The 20,329-nt window shown below is 40.2% G+C and overlaps 1 protein-coding gene across 6 annotated transcripts in view; it reads left to right on the forward strand.

Annotated features, from left to right (window-relative positions):
- Nucleotides 1-450: 450 nt before the first annotated feature.
- Nucleotides 451-20,329, forward strand: part of RASSF8 (Ras association domain family member 8) — an 88,713-nt gene continuing 68,834 nt past the window's right edge. For 4 of the 6 annotated variants that reach the window (XM_064516229.1, XM_064516236.1, XM_064516219.1 and 1 more), the window contains exon 1: nt 452-876. The gene's annotated coding sequence lies outside the window, so the exon portion shown is untranslated. Of the gene's footprint in view, nt 877-20,329 lie in introns of all 6 variants that reach the window. The other 2 variants (XM_064516223.1, XM_064516258.1) reach the window with 1 other exon arrangement.

Consider the following 20,329-nt stretch of genomic DNA (forward strand, 5'->3'; position numbering starts at 1 on the left):
CGCACGCACAGCACGGCCAACGGTCCGCCCCTAACGGCCGCCCGCCCCGGCGCGAGCCCCCCGCGCGCACAGCTGCCCCAACGGCCGCCCGCGCCGCCGGAGCGCCGCCGGCACAAGGACGCCTTCCCCGCTGGGGCAGGTTGGCCCGGCGGCAGCCGTCGCTCTCGGCCCCCACCCCGGCCCAGCGCTTGTCTCCCCGCGGCCGAGCGGGACTCCCCCCCGCACAGCCTGCCCTGAACGAACTCTCGCCGCCGCCGCCGCCGCCACCCCCGTCCCGTCCCGGCCGCCGGGACCCGCTGCCCCCACGCGCTTTATCGGCCGGTCCTAGGGCCTCCTCTGGGGGATTTATTTTTAGGCAAGCCTTTGGCGCCTCTCCTTTAAAAGGCTGCCGCTGCCGCCTCTCCTCCTCCCCAGCGCCTCGGGAGGACGCGCCCTCGTCCGGGCCGGCGGGGGGCAGCGGCGCGGGGGGCAGCGGGCGGCTGCGGCTTTAAGAGCTCCCACAATGCCGTGCTGGTGCCCCAGTTCCGTTACATGTCTCTCCTGGTGAAGGGGAGCCAGAGCGAGGCAGGAAGGAGGTGGGGGTGGCGGCGGGAGCGCGCCCGCCCCGAGCGCAGGACGCGCGCCCCGAGCGCCGCCGGGCAGCGGCGGCGGCACCGCTCGGCGGGGCGGGGGGAGGAGCTGGGCGCCCGGGCCGCGGCAGGCGAGCGAGCGCAGACGCAGCGCGGGGCAGAGCGAGCGGCGCCGCGCAGAGCCGCTGGGCGCTGCGCCCCGCGCCGCCCCCCGCCAGGCGCGAGGCGGAGCTGCTGGCCGTTGGGGCTGTCCGGCGGAGCCGCCGCGGGACGGGCGGCGGGGCGCCGAGCCGCCGCGGCCGGAGCGGTAAGTGCAGTGCAAACTCCGGCGTGATCCTCTTGGGCAGAGCCCTCCCTCCTCCCCTTCCCCGGCTCGTGCTGCCCCGCCGCTCCGCTCTCCTTTCTCCCTCCTCCGGAGACTTTACTCTTTCCCCTTCCGAAGCCCTTCTGCCCCCCGGCCCTCCCGGGTCCTCTCTCCTGCTGCGACTCTCTCGCCGCATCTCTGTCCCTTTCCCCCGTGGGTCTCTTCCCTTGCGTTTCTTGGGTCGTCTTCGTTGCAGATTTTCTAACCTTCCTCTGCCTCCCCTCTCCCGTCTTCTGCTCTGTTGCCCTCCTCCTCTTTCCCCTTCTCTCTGTACCATCCAACTTTCTCTTCCTTCTTGCCTCTTTCCCTTTCTCCGTTTATATTTTCCTATTTCTTTTTGCATTTTCCTCTCTCATATTTCTGACTTCCCCTTATGCATTTTTCTTCTTCACTTGCGCTCTTTCCTGTCTCTTCACTTCTTTCCTCTTCCCTAGCTCTCTCCGGTTTCTCTCTACCCTTGCATTTTGTCTTTCTCTCTTCTCCCTTTGGGCACCTTCTTGAAAAGTAAGGGTTATTTTTCTGTGCCCTTGGGAGGAGAGTTCAGAAGCTACTTTACCTACAAGGAGAAATCTCTTTAGTCCTCTGATCTCTCTTTTTTTTTCTCCCCCCTCTCCGCTTTCTGTCCTCAAAAAGAGAATTAAGCCCCCGCCTCCCCCCCCCCTCCCCCGCGACGTGGACTGTTTGTTTTGGTCTTTTTTTTTTTTTTTTTTTTCCTGTCCAGACAGTACTGATTTGTTTCGTGGTTAATCTCTTTTATTCTTGTCCCAACCCCTCCTTCTCTCTTCATTCCCGCAGTAAGACAAAGATTAAAAGAAAATCTGTTTTGCCAGCAGGGAAAGGATGAGACCTTTTGGTCTTTTTTCTTTTTCTTTTTCTTTTTCTTTTTCTTTTTTTTGGTGGGGAGTAGAAAAAGATTGGTGAGAAAAGCTTCAGCGAATATAGGACCATAGGACAATAAAAAGGCATGAAGTTTAAAGTGTAAGAAGATGTATTCTAGTCGTTGATTTATGCAGCTCTAAACTATTGTTGTAAAGGTCTGAATTAGGATACAGTTTTGGGTAGTAGTAGTATGGTGTATACTGAACTATATTGCATTAGATGAAGCATCATTTTAATATGCCAACAGAGCAGTGTGCTAAATTGAAGTTCAGTATTGCTTGTGGATTTCATCAGTACTGAAAATCAAAAAGCGGGGGAGGTCACAGATTTCAGTGCCCTTTCTAGAATTACACCTGTCACATTTTACACATTGCAAATATATCGTAAGTTGATACAATAACAACAAAATCACTAGAAACTACTTACATCCATGTCAAAAAGTGCTGTAGTGTGGTTTATGAAGTCTAGTTTGCACTTCACAAGCTTCTGCCTCATCCCTAGTCAGCATAACAGGTTAAAATTAAGTATGTGCTGGGCTGTGGAGAACAAGTAAATCAATTACATAATGATTTCTACAAAGACACCTGTTTAAGGATTTTGGAGTTCCCAGTTAATTGTTTTTGGTAGTGCTGTGATTGTGTTATGGGAACTAAAAGTAGAATTACATTTTTTTTCAGTAGAGAATGTTCAGCTCGTGAATAAAATGTCAACTCTTCAGGTAGAGGTGAAACAGTTTAGATTTTGGTTGTGTTGCATTACCTCAATTGATAGATACAGCTCCTGAAGACCACATATTACATGATTAAATTACAGGTTAATTAACTAAATCATCCTTTTTTCCTCCTCCTTCAGAGAAGGAAGTACAATATCATGCTAAATTTTGTGTGATGATATCTAATTAGAAAAGAAGCTAGACATTAGACTAGAATTACTTCTTCTCGTGCCTTAGCAATTTATCACATATCAGTCAGATGACCTTTCACTATAAAGGAACTGAAGTGGTGGCTTGTCATTCACAGTATTCAGTTGCACGCCCTTTAGGACACCCATGAGAGAGTTAACATATTTCATTTCTTACACCTGTGCACTTTCTTGTCCTCCTTCTCCCCCCACAAACCAACAAAAGATGACCACAGTTGTTTGAATTTATCAACTAGTAAAAGATCTTTTGCTTGCTGGAGATGAGGAAAAATTGTGAATGGGGTCGAGGGAAATGGGAAAATAGCAAGTAGTATTGGCAGAAGCTTTTAAGTCCTTTAAAACTGTAACTTGGACTGTTTCTGGGAACACCACCAATCACTCTGAAGGACTAAATTAAGATGATTAGCATGATATTTTATCCTTTTGAGAGAAGCTTTGGAAAGGAATGTGCTAAATAGAAGGAAGGAGACTTAGTTCCTATAGTACAGAGCTGAGAGTTAAGGATCATGGGTCCTGTTCCTGCTTCTGCCACTGAATGGCTGTGTGACGTTTACCTACACTGTCTTCCTATCTGCACCTCATAGGATATGGAGATTTTCCTGAATATCTGTTAACTGCTTTTGCACATTGCTTTAAAAATAATTACGTGCAAAAATATTACTCTTTGTTTGATAGTAGTGGTTTTGAATGCTAGTCGGGTGCTAGTTAGTATTCTTGTGTTTATATTAATTCCTCCAAAGTTGTAGAGTAGAACTCACAAATTACTTCGGTAGTGGAAGTGCTTAAGAACTTCCATTGCTGTAACAGTTCTGAGACAAGAGTTCTTTCTATCTCCTGTATGTCTTTGACAATATCAGTGCACACTTCTTCCACAGTACTTCAACTGTGTGCCTCAAGCTGAATTTGAAGGAGTACTGTTGTACTGTTCTTTGCCTCTGCTGAAAGAAAACGTATTAGATCAAATTGCAGGGTGGAGAATTGTCTGGTAGGAGCTGGACTGAGACCCCCAAACATGATGCATGTAGCTCTTGGGGTTTTTTGTTTTGTTTTTGTTTTGTTTTTTATTGAGCTCTGTAATTTAGATTGGTTTAGTACATGTGTTTTGTTTCTTTTTGTCTGTTTGTTTTCTAATTTTAGGTCTTTGTCGGGATTTTTAAGCCTTTGATATCTCTGTCTTTAAATTAAATGCAAGTTGTGTGTGGCTTTTCTAGTTTTTTTTGTTTTCTGAAAGCTCAGATTTTCTTGTTATCTCTTCATGCCAGGAGTTGGGGCTTTACAACATAATAGGGTATATTATAATCTCAATGCCCACCTTCCTGTAACATTTAAGATTTGTAGACTCCAGAACTACTTGCAACAGGGTAGAACCTTGTAGTTCTCTGACTACTGTGAATGAGACTTGATTCTGTAGAAACTTGCTATTGCACAGTGACATCAGCTTTGGGTTGTAACATGCTGTCCTCTTGTGTATGTGCATGGCTAGCTTCTTGCTGTCAGAATCCATATTTTCATTTGGACAGTTAGTCTAGTTTCAAATTTAGTTTCATAAATAGTTAACTTATACTCTTATCCTCCCTAACTCTCTTACAAATGGTATCCTGATCTCACAAATTTGACAATAATAGTTTTTCTGCTGATGAAAGGGTATTTATGTTGTTTTTTCCTGTTATTGTTAAGGATTGTATGTCATTTCTCCGTATGGATTAAAATAGAGGGAGGATTTCGTGTATGCCAAACTGTGCAAAGTTTCTTTCACTTTCTCTGGGTCATTACACTTTAAGTTGACATCACAGAAACTTACCGTGGTTGGAACAGGAAGATGGATTTGGGCTATAGCTTATAAGGGCTTGGCAAGTCTGCCACAGGGGTTGCAGGCTGGGCCCCTCTGCGTTGTTACTTTCACTCACATCTCTGTAAGCATATAGTTGTCTTTGTGATAGCATAAATAAAGAAACTGTTGGAATATGTCTGAGAGGTACTGAGGAGATAAGCACTCTGTAAGCTTGCAGAAGGGAGGCACTGGAGAAATGCACTTAATTCACCTTTTTACTTGGAGTTACTTCTTAAAGGAAGAAGGGGAAATCTTTTACTGCTTACTTTCTTGACCTGTTTGGAAAATGGGCTTACCCACAACAAAAGACATTGTAATGCTTCCTACAGTCCAGGATTATTGAACAAAAGCATCTTGCTGTGCAATATTGTTGCTGCGCTCAATGTTGTATGATAACACATGTTTCTCAGCTGTTGTTGATTCCTCAGTGGCACAGACTTCAAAGGAAAGAACTGAAAGAGAGCCGTAGCCAAAGAAAAGTTTTGTTCCAGTGGACTGTACCATCCATCTGTTTAAATACTTTGCTGAACTGTTCCAGAGTATTCAGGCATCCAGTTAGGGCTGACAAGCAATTACATCTGGAAGTGGAACCTACTGTGAAGAGACCACCTAGAGAACGTCTAAATGCTAGCTTCCCTCTATCTGTAACATCCCCACCCAATCCAGCAAGAAAGGATAAGGCTTATCATTAAGGATGCCATTCAACATGACGTTGCCTAATTCCTAATGCTATTGAAGATTTACTTATTTTTACTTTCTATGCTATCTTTAGCACAAGGGAAGAAAGATAATGAGGACAAAGTTATCTCTGTAGTTCCCTTTTCCTGTGTAGCAAGCCCAGCCTGTAATTTAAGTGAGGAAATGTGTATTATTAGACTCTTTTCCAGAAATACTTGGGATAGTTAACAAATCACTCAAATAAGTACAAAGCTAGCAATACACCTTACTGAATTAGTTTTTGCTCCAAAACATTTCCAGTAGAATCCCCTGTCTTAAAAAAACTGGAGCTAATTATGCTACAGTATTTCAGATCGAGTTTGAGAAACGCTCCACAACTTGTTACTGCATGGCAACAAATGCGATAAATAAATAGAAATGTAATTACATAAATATATATTATGATGTGATAGGGTGTTGCTGATTTATTTGTCTTTACTTAAGTTTTTATTTTGGAGTCTGCTGTGCAAGACAGGTGTCAACTTCATGGTTGCAAATTGAATCTTGAAGTCGTGGCCTACGTGCCTTCTGTAGTTCCAGGTACTGGGACTCAGAGGGAAATCTTAACAGGGAGACTATAAGTAAACTATTGATACCTTTTAAAAATACTGTAAGTTTTCATGGGTGGGACTGACATGTTGAGGTTTGGGGCAAGTACTGTTGATAGTAATGTGTATTTCATTTTAAGAGGGTTTAACCTCCTTTATTAGTGGAAAATGATCATGTAGACAGCTAAAAGGATACTTGGGCTGTGAAAAATTGTGAGGTATTCTATTGTTTTCTCTCTGCAAATAAACTGCACAGCTGTGTAGGTAAGTTTGAATGTTGTTGCCCTCTGCTTTGGTATTGCTCCTGCCTCTCTACCACGATGTGACTCTTATGCCTTAGAAAGGATAGCTCTTTTTTCCAGTGTCTTCAGTAGTGAGGTTCTTTTGGTATTTGAAGATGTCAGATTTTAATACCTCTTTGAGAGGAAGGAGGAGGCAAATGTCTAGAAAAATCTATAATATAACATACTTCCATGCAGTTTTTGCCCTTGCTCTACGGCTGAAGTTGTAGTTGGAATTCATTTACTTGCTTTGAAAGCTGAACAAGGTGTAACCCTGTGTCGTCTTATTTCCCGTACTGCAACAGTACCTCATATGTTTCCAGCATGCACCTTACTGTGTCTCTGGATAATCCAGGTTTAAAATGGTGAGGCAGTCTTGGTGCTTTTTGTATCATACATTTTTCTTTAATTTTAAGATTTTTTGACTTTTTATTTCAACTGAAGCGAAAGTTATTGCTAGAAGATCTTGGACTCCTAAAGTGTTTGACAGTGTTTCAAGCTGTTATTCAAAGGGGATTTGGAGTTTCCGGAGCAACCTTTTAAAACTTTACTTTTTATCATCAGTCAGCAGTTTCATGAGCATACATAAGGAAAGACTGTAATTCCACTAGGCAGCCAGATGTTTTGTATCTCTGCCAAAGTGGGGGAGACAGTGTGGCTTCAGGAGTTGGAGGGTCTATTCTTGTCACTGGCCTGTTTGGGGATCTTCATCAGATCATATCACTTTGTCATCTCCCTTTCCCTTCTTCTTCCACTTCCCCTCGTCATAATGGCTATCCTGATTCTGACCACCTCCTTTTAAGTAACTTGATCTAGCACAAAGCACTTTTTGTCATTTTCAAAAAAGGTAAATATTTTTGGTGTTGATGACTTATGTTTGTTTTTAATATTAAAGTTCAAAAAAATGCACGTAACTTTGCAAAAAGTTATAGCTATTGTCTAGTAGATTAATACTAGCACACTAACTCTGTCTGACTGTTGATATTAAGTGAACAAAATAAAGCAATTATCAATGCAAATGGAGGGAAAAATACCCTTAGAGCCTCAAATTCCCCAGTCGTACTAAATTGCATGTTCTTTGGGCCAGTGCTTCTTGAAGACTTGTAAGATCCTTGGAGATCCTTGTCTTGCTTCTCCTGCTACTATCTCTGTTTCCTCCACGTGTGAAGTAAGGAGCTTATGAGATGTCTGCACAGGTCAAACTCTTCCTAAAGCAGAAAGTGGAAAGATGCCAGAGCTAATCATATTTTAAGAGGACTGGCAATCAAGATACTAATTGCTTAAATGGTCTTTTGAGGCTGTATGACTAGCAATATTAACACTACTACCTAGAATAATTGGTATCCAGAGAGAAAGGTATGGAAGTAATGGGATGTCTTTGTCTTTGCCCATTAGAAAAGTGTGTGGCTTTTCAAGCACTTTCTCATGCATTAGTACTGCTCCTTCTGTATTGTGTTTTGTGTGCTTGCTTTGGGCCTAATCCAAGGCTCCAAGTCAATGGAAGTCTCTGCACTGATTTCACTGGGAGTGAAGGTGGAGACCTTTAATGAATAGCTGCATGTTTGATCCTTTATATTCAAGTAGTGGAATCGGTGCTGATGGCCAACAGGACTAATGAACAGTCAATGAATACAATACAACGCTTCCGTGTTGTTAATGGGATTGGCATTGGTAACTTGATACTCCTAAGATATAGCAAAGGCTATTTATCATACAAGTAAGCATTAGGTTTTTTGGGTTTTTTTTGTTTTGGGGGGGTTTTTTTGGAGGAGCTTGTAAACAGCATAGTAAAATCTTTAACTCATTCTAGTGAAGAGATCTGTCAGAAAATAACTGAACTAACAAGAATTCACAAAACAGCCTGAACAGAAACAGTGGTGTTTTTCTTCTTATTCCCAATGTTATTTCACCATAACTTCTGTATTTGCTTACCAGTTTACCTGCTCAGCTCTTATCCTCTGAATTTAGCCTTTATTTGAAACTGAGATACAACATAACCAGTGCGCAAATACTTTTTATTTCTTCCACGAATAGAAGACTTACAGGAGTGACAAAATGAACCAGTATGTGAAAAGTTGCTATAACAATTAGAGTAAAAGACTATTCCTTCTCTCCCAAAAACAAACCAGAAAGTAACCAACTCATTCAGTATTCAGGATTCAGTAGCGGTATACTAGATTAAGCTATCCTATGGGAAACTGGAAGAGAATTTCCTTCTTTAGAGGCCTTCTAGTACGATTAAGACAGACAACTGTAAAGGTGATCTGGTACAGGAATATTTAGTCTGGCCTCACAGCTCAAGGATGGAAATGATGTTCTACTTGCCTCTTCAGCTTTTTTTTAGCTAAGCAGAAGAAACTTACTGTCTCAGCAAGAAAAGCTAGAGAATAATTGAAATGCACCTTTAAGAGCTGATACGTGCTATAAGTAAAGATTTGACTGTTTCTGTGTCTCAGCAAACAAGGTCTGTGCATTAGTGGATCATGTTCTGTAGCAGAAGCTAAAGGCTCATCTTTCCTAGGTAAGGTGGGAGGGAGCTGGAGTCTCACCTGAAGGTGTGAGAGCCATGCTTTAAAAAGTACTCAGTGGTTTACTTCAAGTTTTAGCAAGCCAGAACTTTCTGGCTGTTTGGCCTTCTGGTGCTTGCCAGTCTTCTATTCTGGGTGAACTGCAAAACAAGTCATTAATAATGATTTGTTACAGTACTCTATGGAGGCTTTGAATGAAATTCTGGCCTGTACTGCTAGGCTCTGTGCAAGCGCCCAGCAAGAGACAAGCACTCCTCTCCTTACTTGGCCAGAATGAACAGGCAGTGCACGTGTTGAAGTGACCTGTCCAAGTTGTGCAGCAGTAGCAGAGCTGGAAATGCCATGCAGTCCTGCCATGTTCCAGATCAGTGTCCATTGATAGGCCCCGTTGTATTCCTATTCCTGTGTCATCTGTTATTGATGTCTCTGTATTCCAAAATATCCTTTCTGGTCTGTGTTGACAGACTTTGAATTGGCAACATGCCTCTTAAATATGTGCAACTCTGCCTAAGCCCTATGTTGCTGGCTTCACACTCCACCTGCTATCATTGTGTTAACACTTTCAAGTAGTGAATTGTGTGTGCTCCATGTGTTCAACAGTACAGCCATTTCTTTCCACTCTGCTGTTAGTCTTCCTAACTACTTGTTCATGAACTAGTGGCTTTCAAGGTTTTTCTATAGTTGCTGCATAACATTTCCTTTTTGATAGGAACGAAAGATACTGGAACTTTCTTTTCTTCAAATATCACAGTTGCAGATAGAGGCATTCCTTCCCTGCCAAGCCATCTGGAGGCAGAAGGGAGTTGCTCTGCTGTTTCTCTGTCCTGGGGTTGAGTTTAACTTATGCTGAGCACCTGTCCTGTTGTGATCCTGACTTCCTGTCAGTATTTATTCCCTCTCTTCTTCTGAGAATAACATGCTTGTTTCTGGCAGCTCTCTGCCTCATCCTTTGAAGAAACCCAAGCTAGGAGTTTTCTAGAATTCTTCCGCTCCCTTCCTTTGTCCTTCACTGACCTCTAGCCACATTTTTATCTATCTTGACAAGATCCTCAATTTCATTTGTCTACCATTTTCCCTTTCATTCTTCATTTTTGATTATTTTTCTAGGAACTGCTTAGAGACATTAACCATTAGAGGTGTAGACTACTCTTATTTTATTTTATTTTTTTACGTTTGAATCTAATACTAAAATGCCTGTGGCAGGTGAATGTTTTCTATGTTCATTACCTGTCATGAGAAGAAACTGCCCTCAGCAGAGGGTAAGGCACTGCAGTGGGTATATTTCTATATTGCAATATTCCTGTATTACTTGTTGTAAAAGAACCCCACTTCTCCCTCTCTCAGCTTAAACCACTATTGCAGTATGAATACTTAAATTCAAATTTTCTGGTTTGTGTGGAAAATGCTAATGGCTCTAAAAATATTTACATACTGTAAGATAAAAATGTAATATAAATATAAAAATAGAAACTGTACTTTGTCTCAGGCTTATACCTGCCTAATTGCTTGAGAAATGCTCTGTCACCTCTAAACAATGTTCTGCTGTTCTGAAAGACTTAGATTGTTTACCTCAACCTTTGTAAAAATGATTTTGCTTTAATTATGTGGGTAGGAGAGATGATGATGACTGAATTTATTTAAATATATGCAGTAAAGATATTTTTTCCTATTTTTGTAGTGCCCTTTACATTTGTCATTCTAAATGTGTATGCAACTGCTTGAATAATTAGAAATCTATATGCTTTCTGACCATAATTTAATTTAATAGTTCTGTAACGATCTCTGACATCTTGGAACCACCTGTGTTTTACTTTAGAAGACAAGCTTTCAAATTAACCTCCGTTATTTTCAGCTTGACTAGTATGAATGAGGGTAGCACTCAATGTATATACTATTTTTAAGAGTAAGCTTCTTTCTCTTCCTCCCCTGGTCGTAAAACATGCTGTAGGCAGAAGACAGTTGTGCTACAATGAAATACAAAATGAAATGGAACGAGGGAAGATTGTGCTTTAATGGATGGAGTGTCCTCCCTACCTTCCTGCTGTAAAACCCACTCTGAGCTGATAGGGTGCATAATGACTTTGCAGCTTACCATTAGAAGGGATATTTTTGATCATCCCCCCCCATCACTGAGGACGGATATCATTGCCTAACCTAGGCAACACGCGCAGATTGCTTCTGAGAATAGGTATTACTTCCCTAATTATGGACCATGACCCCATGTGAGGTCCCAAGCCCAGCAGAAGTTCTGTTGAAGGTCTGGGGCTTACAAGAAGAAGTTGGCTTCTGAGCCTCAGAATTAGGAAATGAAGTTAGCAGAAATTTGGACTCTGTCAGAACTTGGAATTTTTGTAAACAATGCTTGTTTTTAGAAGCAGTGGATGGTATTATTTGAATCTCCTGTGATGATCATGAAAAAAATCCCACAGTGTATAGTGGTATTGTTGAGCCTCTTTTCTATTTCCTGGAATTTCAAGGACTGCAGGCAGAGATGAGAGCATCCCTGGTTTGATCTTAGTGTTGAGAATGGACCTGACATGCTTCATCCATATTATGAACATCAGTACAAGATGACAGGATGAGGTCCCTTTGGATATCTAAAGTACTGCTTCCCAGGTTTTTTTCAGAAAGATGTGTATTGTTATAACTACTGCATGACTTGCTAGACCTTAAAACAGATGTTGGTTAAGTGCATATCCCATCCTGAGATAGGAGGGCTGTTGCCAATCCCAGCCAGCTGTAATTGTAACAGTGTGCTCTCCAAGCAAGTACTCGATTAATTTTCATGAAAACCTGACCATTTCTGCAAGTCTTTCTAAATGCATAACAGTAGGAGAGACTATTCTGAAACTAAAGGCTCAGTAAAGTTGTGATAGCCAAATAAAATGCCACCTATGAGCTGTGCCACAACAGTAACCGTAACAATTCTCATATGCTGTGGCTATGGGCAATGACAGGGAAACTTCTGTGAAAGGTTTAACCTAACCTGATTTACTTAGCACCTTGACTGGGAGAGCAGTGTGCACAAACTACACTGACAGACTACAGCATCTGAGCTGGCAGTTAGTGACCTTTTGATATACTGTAATAGGAGTTCAAATGAGAAAAATAAAGCTCAATGTTCTTAAAGCATAATCAAGTGCTTTATGAATGACCTGTTAAGGAACAAATGTCAAAGAAAAGGCTCATCTTGTTAGTCAGTGGACACAACTATGTCAAAAGTACTAAGTGGAAGGGTGTATTTACATTACAAGCTTGTTAACTGGTTTCAGTGGTGTTGGTAAACTGTTAGTTCACCCTGTTTTTCGTAGTTGTAAAGCAGTTGCAAAGTGTATACAAAGTGTAATCTTAGAGTTGGTACCTAGATGCTGCATGGCAAATGCAAACTTGTGCTATTTCTATAGCATCTTTTCCTGCAACTCTTACCTACTTTTTTTTTTCTCCTGCAAAATGGGTAATTTTAAGAACCAGTATTCTAACTGTGAGAGTATACAAGGCTTTTTACATGGTTTTGTGTCCTTATGCTCGATGGTATTTGAAAATATTCTTGTTGTATGTCCAGTGTGATAATCTTACTCTGTACTGGAAGTATTCAATGTCTTGCTGACTTCTGCAATGAGTTTTATTAAAGTCAGTTCTGTGCTTGTTGAAGTGTCATAGAAATAGCAGTATGGCCCAACATGGGTCCTTCCTGCTAAACTTTAAATATTGAATTGAGACATTAAAGCAGAGGTAAATCAAGAGACTAGGTTGCCTTACCTGTGTATTATGGCTTTTGGGGGGGAAGGGGTTGTTGCTTTGTTGTTTCGGGGGGGGGGCGGTGGCCGTCTTTGTTACGGGAAATCATATAACATCTGTTCCTGATGTTGAGAATTAATAGACATTTTCAAAAGGGATCACTAAGTTAGGATCAACAATACTGTACAAGCTTTATTCTTTAATTTTAAGTCAGTACACTGGCAAATCAATCAATCAGAGTATTCTTTGACAAATTATTTAACTTCAGTTTTATAAGGAACTTCTAGTTCTGTTTTGTTGCAGTGCATCCATCTTCAGGGTGTCTGACTGATTGCCTCATATGCTTTAATCCATGCTTACAATGTTGCTTGGTGAAGGCTCTGTACTCCTGAGGTGCAAGTGCTTCTGTTTATCCCAAAGGGACTGTTCACATGGAACCCTAAAGAAATCTTGCAGTATATTCTTTGTATGTTTTAGTCATATGATTAATTTTGAGTAGTCTCACTAAAGGTAAAGCCAGGCACATCTATAATCACTTGTCAAAATTTGCCTGTAACAGTATCACTTGCGCTACTGTTACTTTTTTGATTGTTGTCAGGTTACATGGACTTGACAATGGGTGAACTTGATGCAGAATATGCAGGGAATATCTGAGTAATGCCCTGTAACTCACTGGGTTCTAAGTCGTCATAATTCTTTTTTGAAATCAAATCTTTAATCCAGCTGTTCTAGTATTGGAATCTTGGTTTTTTTGAGGGAGAGGGTTCCCTTCAGTTCAAATATTAACACACAAATCTTACACAGTTGATAAAATACATGTGGACTAAGTGGCTTGGTGCATCTTTCAGATGGAAATCCATTTTCCTGCTTTTAATGACCAGAAAATTATTTTCTGGTAAAATGATGCTACAACATACTATCAAGAGAAAGAAAAAAGGGGAAACATTTAATTCTTTACTAGGTTAGCTTCTACATGAAGTAATTTTGCAAGAAGATAGTAATAGTGTATGGAATGAAGGCATGGACCAAATATATGAGGATTAAGAACACAAGGGGAACTCACTAAATGGCCTCTTACTCAGAAATACTCAGCACCTACGGAATCAGTTTTTACAGAGTTTGACAAACTGAGCATCACAGCGTGTATTTAGTTACTTATGTATAGGTACCTGACTTCTGAAAATCTAGGTCTTGAGTGACTTGATTAAAAAAAAAAAAATCAGTAAATTAGAAGCTTACTTAATAGAGCTTGCACTGTGAGTCATGGGAAGTTTATAGGGAAGTCTTAAGATGGTACTGTATTCTGGCATCTTCTGCCAATTGTTTAGTCATGCATCAATGTTGTACAATCCTATGGATAACTTTGATTCAGAAAACAGGTAAACTAGTGTTTCAAAGAGACTGCAGAGTCTCAGAATGGTTTCTTGAAGAATCTTTATCATCTCCCACTTCCTAATTTTGGTGAAAAGGCAAGATTTGATTTAATCGTTTGCTAGCTTATGTTGGAAGCTGGCATAGTTTATCTCCTTAGTTTACTTCGCTAAAAAATAAGTTTGTGCCTAAAGAAAAGGGACTGGGTAACTGCTAAGTATTTTGAAAATAGCTGTTTGCTGTGATAGTACAGTGGAAAGCAGGTGTGCAGTGAACCAGCGTTGTTGTGTGCAGGACTGAAAGAACATGTGAATTGCTCTAAATCTGTGTATTGGCAGACTTGATTTTTGAAGTATTTGTGTAGAAGAACAGGAAGCAAAGAGTTAACTGTAGTGGGTTCTGTGCCCTATGTCTATAGGGATGTGTAATTGCTATATTTCCCTTTAGGGTTGAAATAAGAAACACTGGTAGTGCTTACATATTCTTGGGCCAGTCTTGTAACAATATGCAGGCTCCTCACCAAAGCTGTGAGGGAGCTATACAGGCATTTGCAGGAAGGTCTTGGAGGTCAGAGAGTCAAGTGTCTGGGAGCAGCAAGCCCTTATTACTAGCCGTGTTGTGGAAGGACAAGCAGTAGGATATCCAAAATCAAATAGTATTACAAATCAGTTGCAAACCATAACATTCAAGGGGATTGGAGGGGATGTGCATGGACTGTACAGGTGTTGCTGGAAACAGTTTGTAGATAGAGAAGAGTATTTAAAGATCAGGGAATGCTAAGTAAGCTAAATGTTTCTATGGCCATCTTCTAGCCATTTGTGTTGGCAATCTGTTAAAACAAATTGCTTATTGATGGTCCCTTTAATAAGAGAAATGTATTACTTGATTAAAATGTCAAAAATTTGTTAGTCAAGTAACACCTATAAATCTGTTTGTCTTGTAGCTTTAGATAACAACATTTGTGCGCTTCTTTGTCTTTTTGAATGGGAAAGAGAAGCTTCAGTATTTTCACAGCAACTGTACTTTGGGGGAAAAAATATATCATATTGTGTATTGAGTGCTTTCTAGCTGTGTGTTTTCACTTAAGAATTTTGTACTTCCTTTACAGTGACAATTACCATACACCAGTGGAACAGCATGCATTATTTTTGGCAATCTCCTTGCAAGCACCTAGACTAAGATCTCGAAGTTTGACCTACAGCTGTTCTTTAGAACCTCTTTTGTTCTAAAACCTTTAGTCAGATCCATCTCCTTATCCTTCATAAATTAATATTTAAAAGCTGTTTCTTCTTTGTGTTGATTGGTTAAAATATATAGCATTTTAGCCTGTGCTATTTGGATAAAATTAAACCACAGACTAGGTACAAAAAATTAAGTGCAACTCACTTCCATGTTGGGAAGGTTGAGTATTATTGTAATGGGTTCCGTTTGCTTTTTCTGTATTGATTTGATATAGAAGTGTTTTATCCCAAAGACTCTTGAGACTGACATCTTACTTCACTGGGTCTGTTTGTCTAAACATTACAGAACAGATGGTTAACTCAAAAACAAGAGTATTAAAGCTGAATAGCTAAATCTGATCTCCTAAAAATGAGGTTGTCAAAACAAGCTGCAGTGTTTGATGTAGCTGCCGAATTGTTCTTGTGTGTGTGTGTGTGTGTGTGTGTGTGTGTGTGTGTGTGTGTGTGTTTTTTTTTTTCTTCTGATACAGTGATTGAAATCTGTTATTTTTCTAGGTTTATAAGTGTGGTCCTGGGTTTTAACAATAATGAGGAGTAAGGCTGGCACTTAAGTTTCTCTAACTTGCCATAATTTGCTTTTTTTCTTCTATTTAGATGTTCAGTGAGATGAGAAGGAAAAACAAATTGTTAGAAAAAAGGGTTAGTATGTTTACAGGCAAATTCTGTGTATATAAAATCCTTATTGTCAGCATTGAGGCAGATAATGGGAGGGAGGTGCTATGCCAGAGAAAACCTTTAGGTCATCTAATCTGACTTGCACACCACAGACCCAAGTTATCTCTGCACTGAACGTGCTGGATGAATCTGCGTACATCTGCACTGATACAAAAGGGATTAGGGCATTTATTTGCTGCATTCATCTTTTTGGGATTATTTTGTAGGGACACCATTTCACACTAACCTACTTGCCTACTTTCAAATGAAACATTTAGATGAGCAAGCCATTGCTGCTTATCTTGCCCCTTGGAGGTTTAAATACTTAGGATTCTTCTATGAGCTACTGGAAGTTACAGTTACTTAGTACTTTTCAGGAATCTTTGTCCTTGCAATCCATTTTTGGGTTCATGGTGGATTGAGCAGTCAATCTTTAAATGAGTTCTGTACATGTCTTTTGAGGGATTATTTTTTACTTATGTGATCTTGTAAGTAGAGCTGTTACATTTTTGGAGTACTTTATCCCAAATACCTGTGCATGTCATAAGTGAACTTGTTTGTATATGCTTTTGTCTTGATAAATGCCTTAAATTTACAATTTCAAGTTTTTGAGTCTTTACTTTTACTGGTTCTTTTAATATTAAAATCCATGTGTATGAAGGGTATCCTTCCATCTGTTCAATTTACACAGCAAGTTTTGCGGTAGAATTGAGCTTGCTGAGCAAGAATCTCGAATCGATGTCGTGCACGCTCTCTCTGTCTCTCTTTGTTTTTTATTTTATTTTTTTTAATGGCATAGCCCAACTCTCTCAAAGGTAAATTTTTGAGAACATTGCTTCATTTTGCTGCATTTTGAAATGCTAGTTAAAAATCTTTATTTCCATGGGGGATTGGGGGTTTTCTTAGAAGAATGGGCTGGCTTAGAGTCTTTTTTAATTTGACTTTTTCTAATTGGTTTCAAGACCCTTTTTATTTTGCAGGGACAAATGGCTATCAAAGTTCTCAGCAGTAACCTTATACTTCTGAAGATGATCTTGAGAGGGGAGTCACTTCAAACATCATCTACTTGTCTGCTGATCTCTGTGGTTAGGGCACAGAGTTGGCTGCTCTCAGCTCAAGTTCTTGCTTGCAACATGTAACAGACCCTCCAGGCCCCCCACACACACGCGCACACAAAAAAGCCACGCAGTTCAGGAGCTAGAGCAACCTCTGTGAAGCTTGGAGAAGGTAATACATGAGGGAAGAAATTGGCAAGGACACCAAAGTGTCTGAGAGCACATGGAGTGTTGTCATCAGTTGCAAAATCAATGTAAATACTTCCAGAAAATTACTGTTCCTCTGTTCTTGCCAAACACAAGAAACAGAAGTCATAAATACCATTGGCAAATTGTATTAGCTGCCAGTGAGCATCTTGCAGTTGTAATCAACAAGTTGGAATTCTCCCTTGTAGCTCTGGGCAGCGGCTGTTGTGGAAGCATTGGATTAGTGATGATAAAATAAGCCTTTTCAGCTCTCGCTTAAGGACATAGTAGTAGAGGATTTTACAATTTAAAAATCTCTCAATTTTGTTGTGCTATTCTGGCTATCTGGTGGGTCATGTTAATGGAAAAAATGAGATTTTTTTTCAGTGATTGTTTCTTGTGGCTATGGTGAATGGAAAGACTTTCCCGGCTTAGTGTGGTTTGGACCTGGATGGTAAGGAATTATTTCATACATCTTAACAACATGTAACTAGTGACCTAGTCTGTCCTCTGAAATCCACAATTTGGAATGCTGTCATGTTTGTAAAATGTGTCTGGCTGGCTGCCATTAAATGGACTGTTATGGTGTGTGGTTTATAAGGGGATGGACACCTCTAAACGAAAATGGGAAATCACCATGCAGAATGAGTTATTAAGATCACTAATGTACATGACAGATTCATCTTTTTTTAATCCTTGTTTCCCAGGAAAACAAATGTCAGAGCAGAGACTGTAAGATGAGAGTGGTTTGGCTTTAACTGTTGAAATCTTTGTACTGATCCAAATCTAATTTCCATGGAAACAGGAAGTTTAGTACTCACTTGTCACCTTCAGCTGCTGGCTGAGTAAATTGTTCCTTACGCTAAACATTTCAAAATCAACAGATTCATCTTGGTATATTAGCACTACGTATTTTGTGGAGAATGAGGAATGGTATCTAGTGTAGCTCATTTCTGAGATGCCTGAGCTTAACTGCCTACAGATTTGATAACCTAGCATGAAATCTGAACATTTAAGTTATCTTCTGTTTGTGGGTTTTTTGTACGCTTTATTTGATCTTCACATTGTTGAATCATCACATACATAAAGACTATATAACACATGACCATAGTTTCCATTCCTGATGGTTTTCCTCTTTGTTGTGGTGTAGTTTCACATATTATGAAGCAAATCCAGTGCCTGCTGTACTGAAAAGATTAAATCTGACCTCTGTCTGCCTTCCCCTCAGCTATCTTATTATCTGACTGTATAGTAATGCAGGTGTTTTCCCTTGCTTTGCACCAGCCCTGGAATACGTGGCTGTGGATGCGTTAGCTGCAGCAGCAACGTGGATAGACCTAAGGACATCATGAACCTGGTCTCAGTGAGCCTGAAAATTATGAAGATTCTCTAAATTCTGGTTATGCTCTTACCAACAACGTGGAGCACCCAGGCCTGGTCTGCATGGATTTTATAAAGGCAGAATGGCAATGCCAAACCCATGTGAAAGTGAGTGAAGGCTTAACTTTCTGGAAGAAGCCCCAAAGAAACTGATGGCTCTCCCTGTCTCTAAAGTGGAATAGGGGTTGTTCAGAGAACAGTAAAGAACATAATACTATGTGGTCTTGAGTGCCAGCATTTTGCCATGAATACAAGAGTTTATAGGAGAAACTTGGAATCTTCTGGTCTATGAGTAAGTGTCCTTTGTGAGAAAGTAGCTTTTCTGATCTTGAAGCTTCATCTGTTTACACATTTCCCCCCCCCCCCCCCCCCCGTAAGTTAGATATACTTTCAGTGTTCTGCCTTCGCTTAGAGCTGCTTGGGGAAGCATTACAATGACTGTAATTACTACTTGAAAGTAAGCATTTCTTATAGGTTGGCACTTTTGTATTTCTATAACTTGTACTATTCACTTTAACTTACAAGAACTTGACACAGTGAAAGTATGTCAAATGTATGGAAAACAGTATTATGCTGGAGATTTATTTTATGCTAGACATTTTAATATAAACTATAGCTAGGTGCCATCTAGTCCTCAAAAATGAGTAGGGAGATTCTGGAGTGGTGCCCAGAGATGTGGCCTCTTGAGGTAGGAGTTCTAAGTCTGCTCTAAAATACAGAGGACTGTTTTCTTCTACTGTGGTGGCTGGAAATCCACTGAGATTTGCCAATATCGAGATTAAAGACTGAACAGGAGCTGGTGGGGGTGGGGAGGAAGGCTTTTTTTTTTTTTTTTTTTTTTTTTTTTTTTTTTTTAATAGAACACAGATACAAGTTTGGGGATGAAAGAGCCAGAAATAAGCATTAACTGAATAATTATGTCACTACCTTTAAAGACTAGGGTAGCAAAGAAATCTTGTTTGTTCTTATTAAGAAAGAATTGTCTTCTGTTTGAAATATATTGACATAATGATTATTTGGCAATGACTCTTGTTCTCTGTTCCAGCAGTTGATAAGTTTTAAAAGCTAAAGACAAATTGTAAGATAGTAGGTATACAAGGTAAATCTCTTATAGGGGAATATACTTGCAAACTACCTGCAGTTAAATTCAGAAGACTGAGTAGTCCGAGCAGTGGAGCTTGTAATCTTTGTAAATATGCTGCTTGAGGAGGTGCTTTAACATACAAAATTCCTTCCCTCCTGCAGGTGTTTCTTACTTTGCATATGAACTGAATTGAAGAAAGCTTGCACAACTTCTCTTCCTGCATGTTAGGAGTTATTTAAAGGGCCAGGCCAGGATATTTGTGTGCTTAATCAGGCAACCAATTCAGTTGCTGCTTATCTGAGAGAATAAGTTATACAGCTGCTTGTTTCATCCCTCTGGCATTCAGTTCTCCTGTGTTTATCTGACTTCTCTCCAGTCTTCTATTTTACGGTAAAAAAAATCTTTTTCATTATTATAGAGTTAAAGCCTTGTGTTATGTGAGCCTATCACAACTGACTGATTCAAAAATCTTATGGGGTTTCTCTCCCCTCACAGAAGTGGGAAGATCTTACCTTGTTCTCAATGAAAATGTTTAGGTTTGTTCATGTTGCAGAATGGTTATGCAGTTTGAGCATAACAGGCGATGTTTAGCTGGGATTCTGTTTATGCTTTGTGCAGGGTATGTAAAAAGTGAAGATGCAAACTGAAGAACTTTTCTCCATATAATATGTCTAAACAACATAATCAGGTTTACAGTGCTATTTGTCACTTCTTGATACCTGTAAATAGCGAAGATTCACATTCACATCACTTCTAGATGAGATGCATTTTGCTTACCAGTAGTTGCATCACCTATGTTGTACTACTTATTTTTAGAAGGCTCAGGGAGTTATGTTGTAATTGAATTACTGTGAAGAGTGATTTGATCTGTTCTCTAACACGTCCTCAGTCCTGGATAAATAGCTTTTAATTACATTAAATAATAACCTAATTAGCACTAGGGTTATTCATATGTTTCCCCGGAATTGTAGTTTGCCAAGAA

The sequence above is a fragment of the Dromaius novaehollandiae genome, chromosome 1 (genome assembly GCF_036370855.1).
Source record: "Dromaius novaehollandiae isolate bDroNov1 chromosome 1, bDroNov1.hap1, whole genome shotgun sequence".
In the NCBI taxonomy this organism is placed as follows: Eukaryota; Metazoa; Chordata; class Aves; order Casuariiformes; family Dromaiidae; genus Dromaius; species Dromaius novaehollandiae.